Source organism: Schistocerca serialis, chromosome 4, assembly GCF_023864345.2.
Source record: "Schistocerca serialis cubense isolate TAMUIC-IGC-003099 chromosome 4, iqSchSeri2.2, whole genome shotgun sequence".
Classification (NCBI taxonomy): Eukaryota; Metazoa; Arthropoda; class Insecta; order Orthoptera; family Acrididae; genus Schistocerca; species Schistocerca serialis.
Window position 1 is genome coordinate 423,240,742 of NC_064641.1, and position 14,635 is coordinate 423,255,376.

At 40.2% G+C, this 14,635-nt stretch overlaps 1 non-coding gene across 1 annotated transcript; it reads left to right on the forward strand.

The window, feature by feature from the left end:
• The first annotated feature begins 2,291 nt into the window (after positions 1-2,291).
• Trnat-ugu (transfer RNA threonine (anticodon UGU)) lies at positions 2,292-2,366 on the forward strand. Its single transcript has one exon. It is a non-coding gene; the product is annotated as a tRNA-Thr (tRNA).
• Positions 2,367-14,635: the final 12,269 nt, after the last annotated feature.

Below are 14,635 nucleotides of genomic sequence, written 5' to 3' on the forward strand. Positions count from 1 at the left end.
ATAAGAGTGGCGCCAATAACTGAGGATGCAAGTCAGGTTTGCTTTACATACACACTGTAACGGTCTTGAGCCGTTACTTACGTTTGAGATTGGGCTGGTGAGTTGACGTTAGTCAAGAAAACCTTTCAGGCAACAAAGACAGAACTATCAACGTGTCAGTGACTTTGAACTAGATTGTATACTAGGGGTAAGAGTAGCTGTATGTTCCTTCTGTGGTATTGCAGAAAGACTTGGCAGGAATGTAGTCACGAGGACGCTCGGTCGCAAGAAGAGTGGGCTCTGGACGACCTCGTGTCACCACCTAGTGCTCCTTGCGTCGCTCTGATGCATCGAACCACATCTGCACTTGCAATGTCAACACTAGTCGGCACCAAAGTGACACAACGAACTGTTAAAAATCGGTTACTTTAAGGACAGCTCTGCACCAGACACCCTATAGTGTGCTTTCCACTGACCCCTAATCATCGCCATTTGCGACTTCGGTGGTGTGCAGTAGGAGCTTATTGGAGAGTAGGGTGGAGATCTGTTACGTCTTCCGATGAAATCTGGTTCAGACTCAATGGCAGTCATGGTCGCATGTTGGCCAGATGGAGGCCAGTTGAGAACTATAAGCAACGCGTGTGCTAGACATACTGGACCTACGCCTGGAGTTATGGTCTGCGATGTTATTTCGTATGACGGTAGGAACACTACCACCATTATCCAACGCACCACGACACCAAATCTGTACGTCAACCTGGTGATTTGACCTGTTGAGCTGGCACTTATGAACAGCATTCCAGGGGGTGTTTTACAGCAGGATAAGGCTCGCCGACATACCGCTGTTGTAACCCAACGTGCTCTGCAGAGGGTCGACATGTTGCCTTGGCCTGCTCGATCGTCAGATCTTCCTCCAATCGAGCACATATTGCGCATCATCGGAAGAGCGAAAATTTTGCCACATCATTCCCCTCCTCCCGTCCTATCAGCCTCAGAATTATGTACGCCACATATTAGTGGCCAATGAAATCTCTGGACAAGGCGTTAGCCTATGATACATTAGCAAATACTCGTTTCTCCCCTACCATTCTCAATATTTTTCGAAAGTGTCTTAACTCTGCGTCTTAACTCTTACCATGATTTTGGTAAACAACTTTGAAGTCGATATGTCTGGAAGAGACATAACTCCCTGTATTATCAGTAGTCCGTCAATTTTCTACTGGCGCCAGTATGTTGCCTCCGGGCGTAAGCGATCATCAGTTTCTCAGCTGTATTTTCAGGGATGAAGCCATAGTGTCTGTAGGAAACATGTCTCCTCCATTTATCAGTGAAACGTCCTTCCTGGTGCATACCGCCGAGAAAGGGCCATAGTGAACACCTATCGGGCTTGTAAAGTGGCTGCTTTGTGAGCTGCTGTGCTGCATATATTACTTAAGCTCTTTATTGTACAGAGAGCAAACACGCCACCTTGCCAGAACCAGCACGCGACTAGCATGTGAAACTTGACTATTCGAACATTAGCTCATACGAACGAAAACTGTTACTCCAATAACATATGACTTACTTGTTCCTTAGCCCTCCCGGCTGGCCGTGCGCTCAAACTCACTGCTTCCCGAGGGGGAAGGCGTGCCGGTCCCGGCACGATTCCGCCCGGCGGACTAGTGTCGAGGTCCGGTGTGTCGGCCAGCCTGTGGATGGCTTTAAGGCGGTTTTCCTTCTGCCTCGGTGAATGCGGGCTGGTTCCCCTTATTCCGCCTCAGTTACATTAATGAAATTACAATTAAATCAATACCAATTGCTGCTGACGTGCGTTGATATACATCAACGGTGACAGTTGAAAATGTGTGCCTCGACCGGGACTCGAACCCGGGGTCTCGTGCTTACATGGCAGACGCTCTATCCATCTGTCACCAAGGGCACAGAGGATAGTGCGACTGCAGGGATTTATCGTGGGCACGCTCCCTGTGAGAGCAACATTCTCATAGTCCACACACTACATTCGTAGTGCCCCTGCCATTATACCCATTACTCGCGGCAGACAATCCACCGAGTCCCGTAAGAGTTCAGGCAAATCGTGTGCATGTCCGAAAGAACAGATGCCATCTTCATATCGTTTAAGGCTAACCGGCTGATGACCTTCTACAGTGCGGATGCACACGATTTGCCTGAACTCTTACGGGACTCGGTCTACCGCGAGTAATGGGTATAATGGCAGGGGCACTACGAATGTAGTGTGTGGACTACAAGCTGAGAATGTGGGTCTCACAGCGGGAGTGCCGGCGATAAATCCCTGTAGTCGCACTATCCTCTGTGCCCTCCGTGGCTCAGATGGACAGAGCGTCTGCCCTGTAAGCAGGAGATCCCGGGTTCGAGTCCCGGTCGAGGCACACATTTTCAACTATTCCCGTTGATGTTTATCAACGTCCGTCTGCACCAAATGGTCTTGATTTAATTGTAATTTCAATCTAGAGAGCTTCACGGTCACCAATAGCATCTGTTCTTTCGGACATGTCATCTTCATATCAGTTACATTATGTCGGCGATTGCTGCACAAACACTGTCTCCACCTGCGCGTACACCATAATTACTCTACCACGCAAACATTGGGTTTACACTCATCCTTAATGACACGTTCCCGTGGTGGTCCACTGTGGGCCGAACCTCACAATAACCCTGGGTTCGGTGTGTGGCGGCGGTGGGGTGAGTGGACTACGGCAGCCTGTTGTGCGGTTGTGAACCACTGAGGGCTACGGGGGGGACGAAGTCTCTCTGTCGTTTCTAGGTCCCCAGTTCAATACATACATACATACTTGTTCCTTGACTTGTTAAGATGAGTATCAAATTGTGTGTATGGATTCTATTAAAAGGAGCTAATTACGATGGTTACAGCAGTTGTTTCTGCTCTGTTTAGCCTCACAATGAAATTAAGGGTGGAAACCAATTATAACCGACTTTTGACAACAACAGGTGGATGGTCAAACTGCAAGTAATCAGATACGAGCTAGCATGTGCCCATGTTTCTTTTATTAACCTACCTCTTTGTCGTCTGTTGTTAGATAGGATTTTCAAGGTAGCTGGATAAGGAAGGAAAAAGAAGAGTGCAGAGCTAGATTATCTAAAATGCACGCCTAAAGAATTCTTTGTTATAGGCTGGTTATATTTGCAAACATTTAGGAAGTGGAAAAAGCGAATCAACAATTTAGAAAAGTAAAAAGATGAAAGAGGGATCTGAGAGGTGTCTGTCACCGTTTGTGGTGTAAATCTTCGATGCCTCTCGAAACACCTGACACTTAGGTTACGTTAGTTACGGACGCTCTCACCATACGGACGGCAACGATTTTCTTATGTTCGAATTCACTTAGCTCTGACGTAATGTACTCATAACTACACAGAACACTGTCCTGACCAGGACTTACACCTGTAACGTATTGAGGACACTGCACGGTTGCCGTTCACGGTCAAATACAACAGCATAACCTGCAGGCTTGGTCAGGATCTGCATTTATGTTCAAGCACGCATTTTTCGCCTTGTTTCCATATTTTCGTCCTACCTCTGTACGTCGTAAGGTAATGCAATACCAAATTTTTCTAACCATATTTAGTATTTTATTTAGAGTTATTCCCGTAACTTACCGAACTTGTGTATTTGTAATACCGCTATACATTTAAACCTAAATCTGCATAAATACTTCGCAGTACGCTACACAGAGAGTGCCAAAGGAGTTTTGTGCAAATGTTACCAATTTTATGCCCTATTCTACTAACATATCGATCGATAGAAAAATAACTCTTCCAGGTTCTGTCGTATGCGACGTAATCTTTTCAATACTCTTCTTATTTTTACATCTTGAGATATAAGAAGGAAACACTTTAACAGTTTGTAACACTACCGCCCTGCTCGGACGTAGGTTAGCTCTATAAAGCCTGTACTGTAATAAGTTCACGGGCTTCACCTTATAAACAAGGATTTTTAGTACATTAGTTGACCGCGTGTACCTAATCGAAGCAAAATCGGACTTATCTTCAGTCAATAACTACAGTGACGCATCAAGCAAATGTACAGTATAATTATTCTTTCGCGTGGACAAGAAGTACACACAGTAGATGCTACCTATAAATAACAATTCGGTCGCCAGCCTACTTAGGCAATTAGTGAGTTTTTTCCTTGTACAAGTGGGTGCATGTACAAGCATAGTAACACGTAGTAACGATACGGTATATGGCAAAGTTTGGAATCCGAAAATTCCACTGAACTAAAGTTTGCTCTTTTTGTACTAATTTGGACGAACTACATTTACACAACACCACACAGTAATGATTACTACTAACTACATTTTTGTATGTTGAGCAGACTGACATCGGGCATAGATTACCCTATAATTAGCAGTTTTGAAAGCACATATACAATGTTACTATTAAAGATGGAAAAACACTAATACACTTAGGTATAATATAGAATTTAGCTTTACTGGTCAAATCTGAGCAGTACACATCAAGGTTTTAACGAATTGATAAGAGAAAAAAGGGGGGGGGGGCCCTGAAACTGTTATAGTGGTTATACTGAAACTGTTAAGTACTGAAGGCAAATTAACACACAAAATTTATCAATCTCTGGATAACTACTCTTTTGTCTTACTTATGAATAATTTAACTGTCATTATTTCTGTTTCAAATTAATTAAATAACATCGCTAACTCAATTCAAAAAAAAAAAAAACTCTTTTGGTCTTTACCAATATTTGCAACAACATACAGAACTATAGATTCCTTTATGGCATAGATTACTCTGCTGATAATTTTCATCAACACAAACATTAAACTTTCTATTTAGGATACTCGGATTGCACAATACGAGGTAAGGATCCTGTCTAGGTCAGTGATCAGGATAAGTCATGGCTAAAGCAATTCTGGTAAAAGTCACGTTATTATTGAACCATTAGAAACAGTTTCGACACTGGTCCACACAGATACACTTCTAAAGATGAAATAAATGTTTGACCTGTGCAAGTCGGTGCGGCGGATGGCGGGCAGCGAGATAGCGGGCAGCACGGCACACATACAAGCACGGCTAAGGCTCACACAACATCGGCACTTTCCATCTTCTTAGCGTCGTAATTTTTCCAATTTTGTGCCTCAGAATATAGCCATGCCAAGTAGTCGTCGGAATCGGTTCATCCGAGGCTCAATGGAATCCACTTTTCCTGGGTAGCCTCCTCGGTACAGTACGTGTACTTCCGACTGTTGCTCGCCTCCGACTGTTATACTGTGCCCGTTGTGCAGAACCGCGCTAGTGTGCGTTTTCCCGCCTCGCCTGCCTCCACCTTTTCCCGCTCCCCTACAGGTAGGGTATTCACCACAGGTTTTCTACTACACATATCCTAACGCATTACCTACGTATGGACCAAGTGTATAAATTACAATTTTCACATCTTACAATAGTTTTAACACTAAATACACTTCCCTTTGATTACCACATTATTTGAAATCTAACAGAAATAATAATATTCGTTTCAAAAGTTACACACAGTTTCTTTAACATGACACGAAAAGAATCGAAAAAGAAATTCAACACATTGCTATTATTAATTTATCTAAATTCATAAAGAAAAAAATTTCTTATACGTATAATTCTCGTTACACATGCCCCTGTTTCCAGAAAATTTTCTTAAGTCCAAATTTTATGGGAACACTAATAAATCTTACAATTATACAGTGGTTCCGAATCTTTACTTAATTGTCCAAATAGATTTACACTACATATTTCCTTTTACTCACTGTATATAGGTTTACACTTTTTAAACACTTCTAGAATAACTACTTCTCATTTACTCAAGTGCCTCTTGCACAGTCCAACTTCCCATCATAACCTCACTAAAATAGCAATTTACTCATTTTTTCTGAATTTCTCAAAGAAATAATTTAAAATTCTGGAATACAAACATTTAACTACAAAAACAATTGCATATTTTGTATACACTATAAAATAATTTATCGCTGCATGCTTTGAATAGCAGTCCATTTTCTTACTTACTAAACAAAACACACACACATATATTCAGAAAATTAATTACACATATTTGCTGCCTATTATGCGGATTTGGGCAGTCCTTTTCATTTCATATTGTGACATCTCCTGGATCACATTTATAATTTTCCATCGATTATTTATCTGCCCTCATTGGTATTTGGCAGTCCTTCATATTATGGTTCATACACTGCCCATTTTCATTTTGACAGTCCCATCTTTTATCTGACTGATAGCATTTATCCTTTCTTTTCAGTCCTTTTCTCCATACATTTTTACAGTTACAGTACAATTGGTAATCTGAAACTCACATAACTACATTAGCACACTTTCAAGGGTATACAGACATTTACAAAGATTAGATACATTTAGAATAATTTGGGTTCAGCATAAGATACAGCACATTTACTCGTTCCTAGGTACATACAATTTTAGGTCCACAATATTTCTTACGCCTAAAGGTCTTTTGGATTTTGGGTAGATCAGGTAGTAAGCATTGTCGTGTGGAATATTCTGTATTACATATGGTCCATTATAAATATACTTAAATTTTGAAATTTCATGGTTTAGTTCACTAGACTTTTCGTGGGTTTTTAAAAGAACATAATCTCCAATTTTAAATTTTGAAACCTTTAAATTTTTATTGTGTCTTTTAGATCTAGATTCAGCTTTTTGCTTTGCCCTTTTTATCCCCAATTCTTTCTTTTGATCCAATCCCAAACTTGTACAAGGTGGAAACTCTAGTTTTTCTTCAATTAAACTTTTACTACTTCTGCCTAACAAAATTTCTTCCGGTGGAAATCTTGATGTTTCATGATGTAATGTGTTCATGACATTCTCAAATTCCGATATAAATCTGCCCCAGGCTCTAATTCAACAAACAATAATTCACTTTCAGATAAAACTGAGTTACAGTAATAATAAAGTCATGCATAATATTAATAATATATAAAATTACAACATCCTGCCCCCTAATCTCTTTATTAACAAGGCAGTCTTTTCTGGTTCATAAAACAGTCACTTAAGTCTGGTGGCTTCTTAGGCTTCTGGAGTTCAAAGTCTTTGCTTACTTGAACTCTTCGTAAAATAAACACAGAGTCGTCAGGTGGCTCTTTCTTTCTTTGTTCAGTTTCAACGTCTGGATTTTGTTTTGATACGTCGTCATCGTTAGGTACAATATCGTACTTAACTGCATCCCCTTTATTTCCACTGATTTTCTCATACCCTCTTTCAGTAAAAGTATATTCATTTTCCATTACACCTGAAAATTCATCTATATTAGAGTTATCACTACTCTCTTCCTCAACATCAGATTCACTTAAGCACGCTACTTTTGCACAATAGGGAGCGTTAGTACATTCATTTTCGTCTATATTTATGTATCTTTCATCATCTGAACTATCGTCGGAACCCGACCATTCCGGATCGCTTTCAGGTTCTAACATAAAAGCTTTTCTGAGACAGGCACTAAGTTCTTCCTCTGTATTGTCGTCAGGTTTAGGTTTTAATTCAATCTCCTCTTTTGGCAAAACGGCCCCATCCTCTGCTTTATTCACATCCACTGTGACTTCATATTCGGTGTAATTCTCGTGGACTTTAATTACTTTCAGGTAATCATCTGCCCCTTCTCCACGGTGCCTCTCGGTAGCAGCTTGTACTATTGGCGGACTGTTAGCAGAAGTTATTTCTTCGTCAATGCTGAGGATTTCATTCTCCAAATCCTTCCTATCATTAACCTTCCTCCTATCGGCAGCACGCGTACTTTGCGCGTCGCTATTTATTCTCCCCTCTTCAAATTTGGGCCACGTCACTTTATGGACGTCACTACTATCTTTCTTTCCACCAACTAATTTCTTCGCCTCATACTCCCTTTTAAAATCCTCCCACTCACATTGCTTTAGGCCCTTGTACAGATCATCGATCTGCACACGCCAATCAGTAACTTCTGCTAATTCATTATCGCCTTTTACCTCATTGCAAACACTGCTAACCGCACCTCTCTGTGTACTCACAGTCTCATTTATTGTTTCCTTTGCCACGGAATTATCACTCGTAAAATTTTCATTAGCTCTGACTGCTACGTTCGTACCTACTGCTGCCGTATTGCTAGCGGCTTCTTTCCGAACAGATGTTCGGCTAGGCTGGGCCGTTGCCCTCTGATGCTCCACTCGCCTGTTAACATGTAGCGCTCTGTGCGACAGCGATGATTCATTCTGGCTCGCACCTGACGCTTGTTTCGCCACAACACGTCGCGGCGTTCCACGCTCGTCCCTAGCCTGTCTCATTACATTACGGTCGGTCCGATATCTTTTCTTGAATCGGGGCCGGTATGTATTGTCCGCTTCCGTTTGGCCCGCAACGTTCGCGGAAATTAGTTTCCCGCGTCGTTATTGTTTTGCGCGGTATACCCTCTACCGCGACCTGGATTATTTCCTCTACCTCTTCCTCTGCCTCTTCCTCTCTGTATTACATTGACGCGAAATCCATCGCTGTCATTTCGTTCGTCATTGTGTCGGTTATTACGGTTACCAAAACTTTGATAATTGGCACGACTTTCGCGCCAATGATCTTCGTCTTCGACTCTTTCGAGAAATGCTTGGAAGCTGCGATGATTGCTTCCTACATACCTTTTTGAATCCTCCGGAAGCTTTTTATATAGCTCCCAGATAATTTCCGAATCTGATCTTCTACCTCTTAGGTGTGTCAATTTCCGGTACCAATACTCACAGAAATCTTTCAAAGAATTTCTGCCCCGGTTATCATGCTGTTTGGCCATGATAAACTCGCGCCATAAATGGACCTGTATTTGTTCAGACCAATATTCTTCCGTAAATCTCTGCCTAAATTCTTCGAACGTCATTCGTTCGGTATTTAAATTTATTCCCCAGCGCTTAGCGTCACCTGCTAAGGCGCTAATTACTACGTTTATCTTTTCCTGATCAGACAAGTGCTCAGGAAATACTCTCTCGCAATTTTTGATAAAATCTAACGGATGCCACCCGTTATGTTTCTTGGCCGGATCGAAGCGTTCCTCGCCTTCTAACAGCTTCGTAATTGGTGTGCCATTACAGACAACACCAGGCCTATCTTTAATTTTGCTCTCCAGATCGAAAATTTTGCCCTGAATTTTCGTAGTATTTTGTTCACAATTGTGAACACATCCGGTTACTTTTTTACTTAAATCACTTTCAGTGTCTGAAACTACCTTTTTCAATTGCGATATCCCGTGTTGACATTCGTTTACGATCTCAGTTTTAAGACCGAAAACTTTTTCGTCTACCTGAGTTTCAACCAAAGGTTCTACTTTCTCTTGGATGTTGAGAATTTCAACATCAAATCTACTATTAATGTTTCCAATTTCCTCCTGCATAGTATCCATATTTTTGTTAATGGTATCAATTTCAAATTTCAGAGTATTTACCACAGAACTTAAATTACCCACTTTTTGTTCTACCTGTTCTATCTGTTTACTAATTTTAATTCCCTGTCCTTCCACCTGTGCTTTAATTTGATCCACCTGTGTTTTGAGTTGCTCGTTAACGTGTGTTTTGAGCTGTTCATTCTGCGTTTTGAGCTGCTGATCAACATGTGTTTTAAGCTGATTAACCTGATTGCCGACTTGATTTTGAAGTTGCTCATTCTGTCCTGCAATTTGTTTGGTTAATTGTTCAAATAAGTCGTTCATACTTAAAATTTTTATACTGTTTTGTTCTACAGGATCGATGTGTTCCGATTCTACTTCAGAAGTTTCTTTCGGTTCTTTCTTTATCTGTGGTGAATCAAATATGTCAGTGGATTCGTTCACATACCCACTATCATCTACAAAGTCACCCTCTGCTTCCTGTTTTGTCCCTTGTTGTGTTCGAGGCGATCTCAACCTTTCAATCTGTTCATTGACATGTTCGTGGTATTGTATGTACGCCAACTGTCTTTCGCTAACGCCATCTGTTATCTGGCCGCGTAAACTCCGGCTACTGCCAGCCGCATTCTCCATTTCACTTGGCGCATCTACCCTGCCTACGTTCCTGTCCATATTGAATGCCAACTATACCACACTATTATACTTGACTCACACTGCAGTTTATTTTGCTAAACTTTATTGCAATTCGTGCCACTGAACATCCACTGTTCGGTATTTACATCATTTTGTAACCGACAACAGCTGGATGTCCTGTCACCGGGAAGCCACTTGTAACACTACCGCCCTGCTCGGACGTAGGTTAGCTCTATAAAGCCTGTACTGTAATAAGTTCACGGGCTTCACCTTATAAACAAGGATTTTTAGTACATTAGTTGACCGCGTGTACCTAATCGAAGCAAAATCGGACTTATCTTCAGTCAATAACTACAGTGACGCATCAAGCAAATGTACAGTATAATTATTCTTTCGCGTGGACAAGAAGTACACACAGTAGATGCTACCTATAAATAACAATTCGGTCGCCAGCCTACTTAGGCAATTAGTGAGTTTTTTCCTTGTACAAGTGGGTGCATGTACAAGCATAGTAACACGTAGTAACGATACGGTATATGGCAAAGTTTGGAATCCGAAAATTCCACTGAACTAAAGTTTGCTCTTTTTGTACTAATTTGGACGAACTACATTTACACAACACCACACAGTAATGATTACTACTAACTACATTTTTGTATGTTGAGCAGACTGACATCGGGCATAGATTACCCTATAATTAGCAGTTTTGAAAGCACATATACAATGTTACTATTAAAGATGGAAAAACACTAATACACTTAGGTATAATATAGAATTTAGCTTTACTGGTCAAATCTGAGCAGTACACATCAAGGTTTTAACGAATTGATAAGAGAAAAAAGGGGGGGGGGGCCCTGAAACTGTTATAGTGGTTATACTGAAACTGTTAAGTACTGAAGGCAAATTAACACACAAAATTTATCAATCTCTGGATAACTACTCTTTTGTCTTACTTATGAATAATTTAACTGTCATTATTTCTGTTTCAAATTAATTAAATAACATCGCTAACTCAATTCAAAAAAAAAAAAAACTCTTTTGGTCTTTACCAATATTTGCAACAACATACAGAACTATAGATTCCTTTATGGCATAGATTACTCTGCTGATAATTTTCATCAACACAAACATTAAACTTTCTATTTAGGATACTCGGATTGCACAATACGAGGTAAGGATCCTGTCTAGGTCAGTGATCAGGATAAGTCATGGCTAAAGCAATTCTGGTAAAAGTCACGTTATTATTGAACCATTAGAAACAGTTTCGACACTGGTCCACACAGATACACTTCTAAAGATGAAATAAATGTTTGACCTATGCAAGTCGGTGCGGCGGATGGCGGGCAGCGAGATAGCGGGCAGCACGGCACACATACAAGCACGGCTAAGGCTCACACAACATCGGCACTTTCCATCTTCTTAGCGTCGTAATTTTTCCAATTTTGTGCCTCAGAATATAGCCATGCCAAGTAGTCGTCGGAATCGGTTCATCCGAGGCTCAATGGAATCCACTTTTCCTGGGTAGCCTCCTCGGTACAGTACGTGTACTTCCGACTGTTGCTCGCCTCCGACTGTTATACTGTGCCCGTTGTGCAGAACCGCGCTAGTGTGCGTTTTCCCGCCTCGCCTGCCTCCACCTTTTCCCGCTCCCCTACAGGTAGGGTATTCACCACAGGTTTTCTACTACACATATCCTAACGCATTACCTACGTATGGACCAAGTGTATAAATTACAATTTTCACATCTTACAATAGTTTTAACACTAAATACACTTCCCTTTGATTACCACATTATTTGAAATCTAACAGAAATAATAATATTCGTTTCAAAAGTTACACACAGTTTCTTTAACATGACACGAAAAGAATCGAAAAAGAAATTCAACACATTGCTATTATTAATTTATCTAAATTCATAAAGAAAAAAATTTCTTATACGTATAATTCTCGTTACAAGTTGCACCGCCTTCTTCAAGTACTGATTCACTAATTTCTCCAAGCAAAGTCTTGCAGATAATCGTCATTTTTTTCCAAGGATTTCATTTAAGTTCCCTGAATATATGGTGCAGTTCTGTATTTGTTGCATTGAGGTGTTGCTGTCGCAACAGAGCCTCTACGTATTAATTCGATGTCAGTTCACACGTGTACTTGATAAAACTTTCTTAGTGCTGGTGGAATACTTCAGAATTAGTTGGGCTAGTGTCTTGTATGCTGTTTAGTTTGTTTCACAGATCCCTCCCAACCAAACGAAGTCTTCCATTCCATCTTGCCTACTACTATCGCCCCATTCCATTTTGCCCTACATATTTAAACCATATGACAATTTCCAAACCTTTACCGCTATCCTTGTAATCGGATCTTATAGGATTCTTTCGCTTAGTTATGAGAATTACCTAGAATTTATCTAAAATGGTAAAAAGCTGCAAGATGAAGTTTTTCCCGATTCTGTACGCCTTTCCTACTGATGACACAGTGACGATGCTTTACTGAAGACGACAGCATCGTCAGCAAACAATCTGACTGTTGAAAGGTGGCTACACTGTGCCACTGCGCCAGAGATTGCGCCAAAGAGTACTATTAAGCCGCCTCCACAGTGTGTGTAAGAGTTCGTGGCAGTCAGTGGTTGTTGAGAGTTCGTAGAGGACAGTGTGTGTTAAGAGCTGGTGGTTGTCGTGAAGTTGGAGTAAGATGTTGTAGTAAAGAGTGTTGTTCCATGTTTTATGCAGTTATTTGATGGGAGAGATAGCAGATGTTATTGTGTGCATTTCGTCAATATATATGAAGGTAAAACTTACAATGCTCTTTTATTAATTGTGTATCTGAAATAATGCGTCACTACAGGTTCAGTCAACAAAGCATCTGGCTTGTGTTCTTGTATTAGAGTGAATTCTGGTTTTCTTACGCAATTACAGTTTTTCTAAATTTCTTTTGTCACGTCAGCATAGTTGGTATTTAAAAAAATTCTTGTCTTGTTGGAAAAGAACCGTGCCAGATGTGGACGTTGAGTCACACTCCCACATACAGAACAGTTACATTTGTGCTTGGATTTTGTAGGTTTTATAGTTGCTGGGGACTTAATTAATTAACTGTATTTACGAAAATTTTCTTACATTGTTTGTTGCAGTCAGATAGCGTAATAATACTAGTCAGGGCCAACCGATTACGAGACAGCGTAATCGGACGGACATATAAAAACTAAAAATATTTTCAATTATATATATTTAAATAAGCCCCCATGCACGTGGCGACAGCTGCTTCGGATCGTCCCTTGGATTCTTCTGATTGTGAAAATTGTAGACTGTAGTATTGTTGTAGTAATTTGTAGTTAGTAATTGTAGTCTATTTTGCATGTGTAGATTTGGTAATTGTCATTCTTCTAATGGTATTTTTTTTTTCTCTCAGAATTAAATTTGTTGTCTTGTCAACGGTTTGACAATTTAGTGCAATTATTTCAATTGTTCGATTGATCGTGTTTGAGGGAAACATCTAGTGTGAATAGTGTTGTTGGAGATAAAGAGTCACGGTGTGTAATTTTCGTACAGTGACGAATCTTTCGTATATTTTGTAAATGATTACGCGATCGATGAAAAAGACAAAAATGATGAATAGTGAGAACGAAATTGTTGACATGGCGAACTCGCCAACACAGGACAACTGTATGATGAATAATGGAGTTGAAAATAATTTAATAAGTCGGGAAGACAGTCCGGAACCATTTCAAAATTTTTCTCAATCGGAAAATTCAGAGAATCTGAGATTAACGACAGAAGATTCTGAAATAGTATCGAACACAGATAGCCTTACAGCTGAGACGAAGGAAGTTAGTTTTGCGGGAGATGTTAGGGGCGAAAAGAATTCTGAACAATTTAATATGGAGCAGTTGATGAGTGTACTATTAAATTTTCAATCTGAATTAAAAACTGATATGGGAACAAAGTTAGACTCACTGGGATCACAGATGGGAACAATTAAAACTGAGATGGGAACTTTACGGGCTGAATTAAAAACTGATATGGGAACAATGGAAACTCGGTTAGGATCTGAATTTAAAACAGAGATGGGAACTTTGGAAACGCGGATAGATTCACGAATAGGGACATGTTTCAAAAATATGAAAGATGAATTAAAGAAAGAAATCAGGGAAGAAGTACAACCGATTCTGAATTCTCACAATAATAGATTAATTGCAGTGGAAATCAGACAAAGGGAACAGGATAGAGAACAGGAAGAAAGAGATCGCGTGATAGTACAGAATTTTTCAGAGTTAAATTTACAACGTGCAAAGGATAAGGAAGAAATATTTGAAAGAATCGAGGAATCCGTACCAAATGACAGAATAAATAATCTAACACGACAATATGAACAGTTAACTACCAAATGTGTCAATACTGAAACCCGAGTCGCGACACTTACGGAAGATGTAAACAAACAGAAAGAAAAAATAGGTGACTTATCGGAAAGAGTTGAGGAAATTTCAGATAAATTGACAAATCTTAGTTTACATTGGGACAGAGATTCGGATGATACAGCCCCATTACCATTTGCAGAAACCGAAGAGTATCAGAACATAAATAAGCATGTTGAGAATCAGGGAAAATTTAATGAACGCGTGAAAAGGGAATTTGAGGCATTACGGAA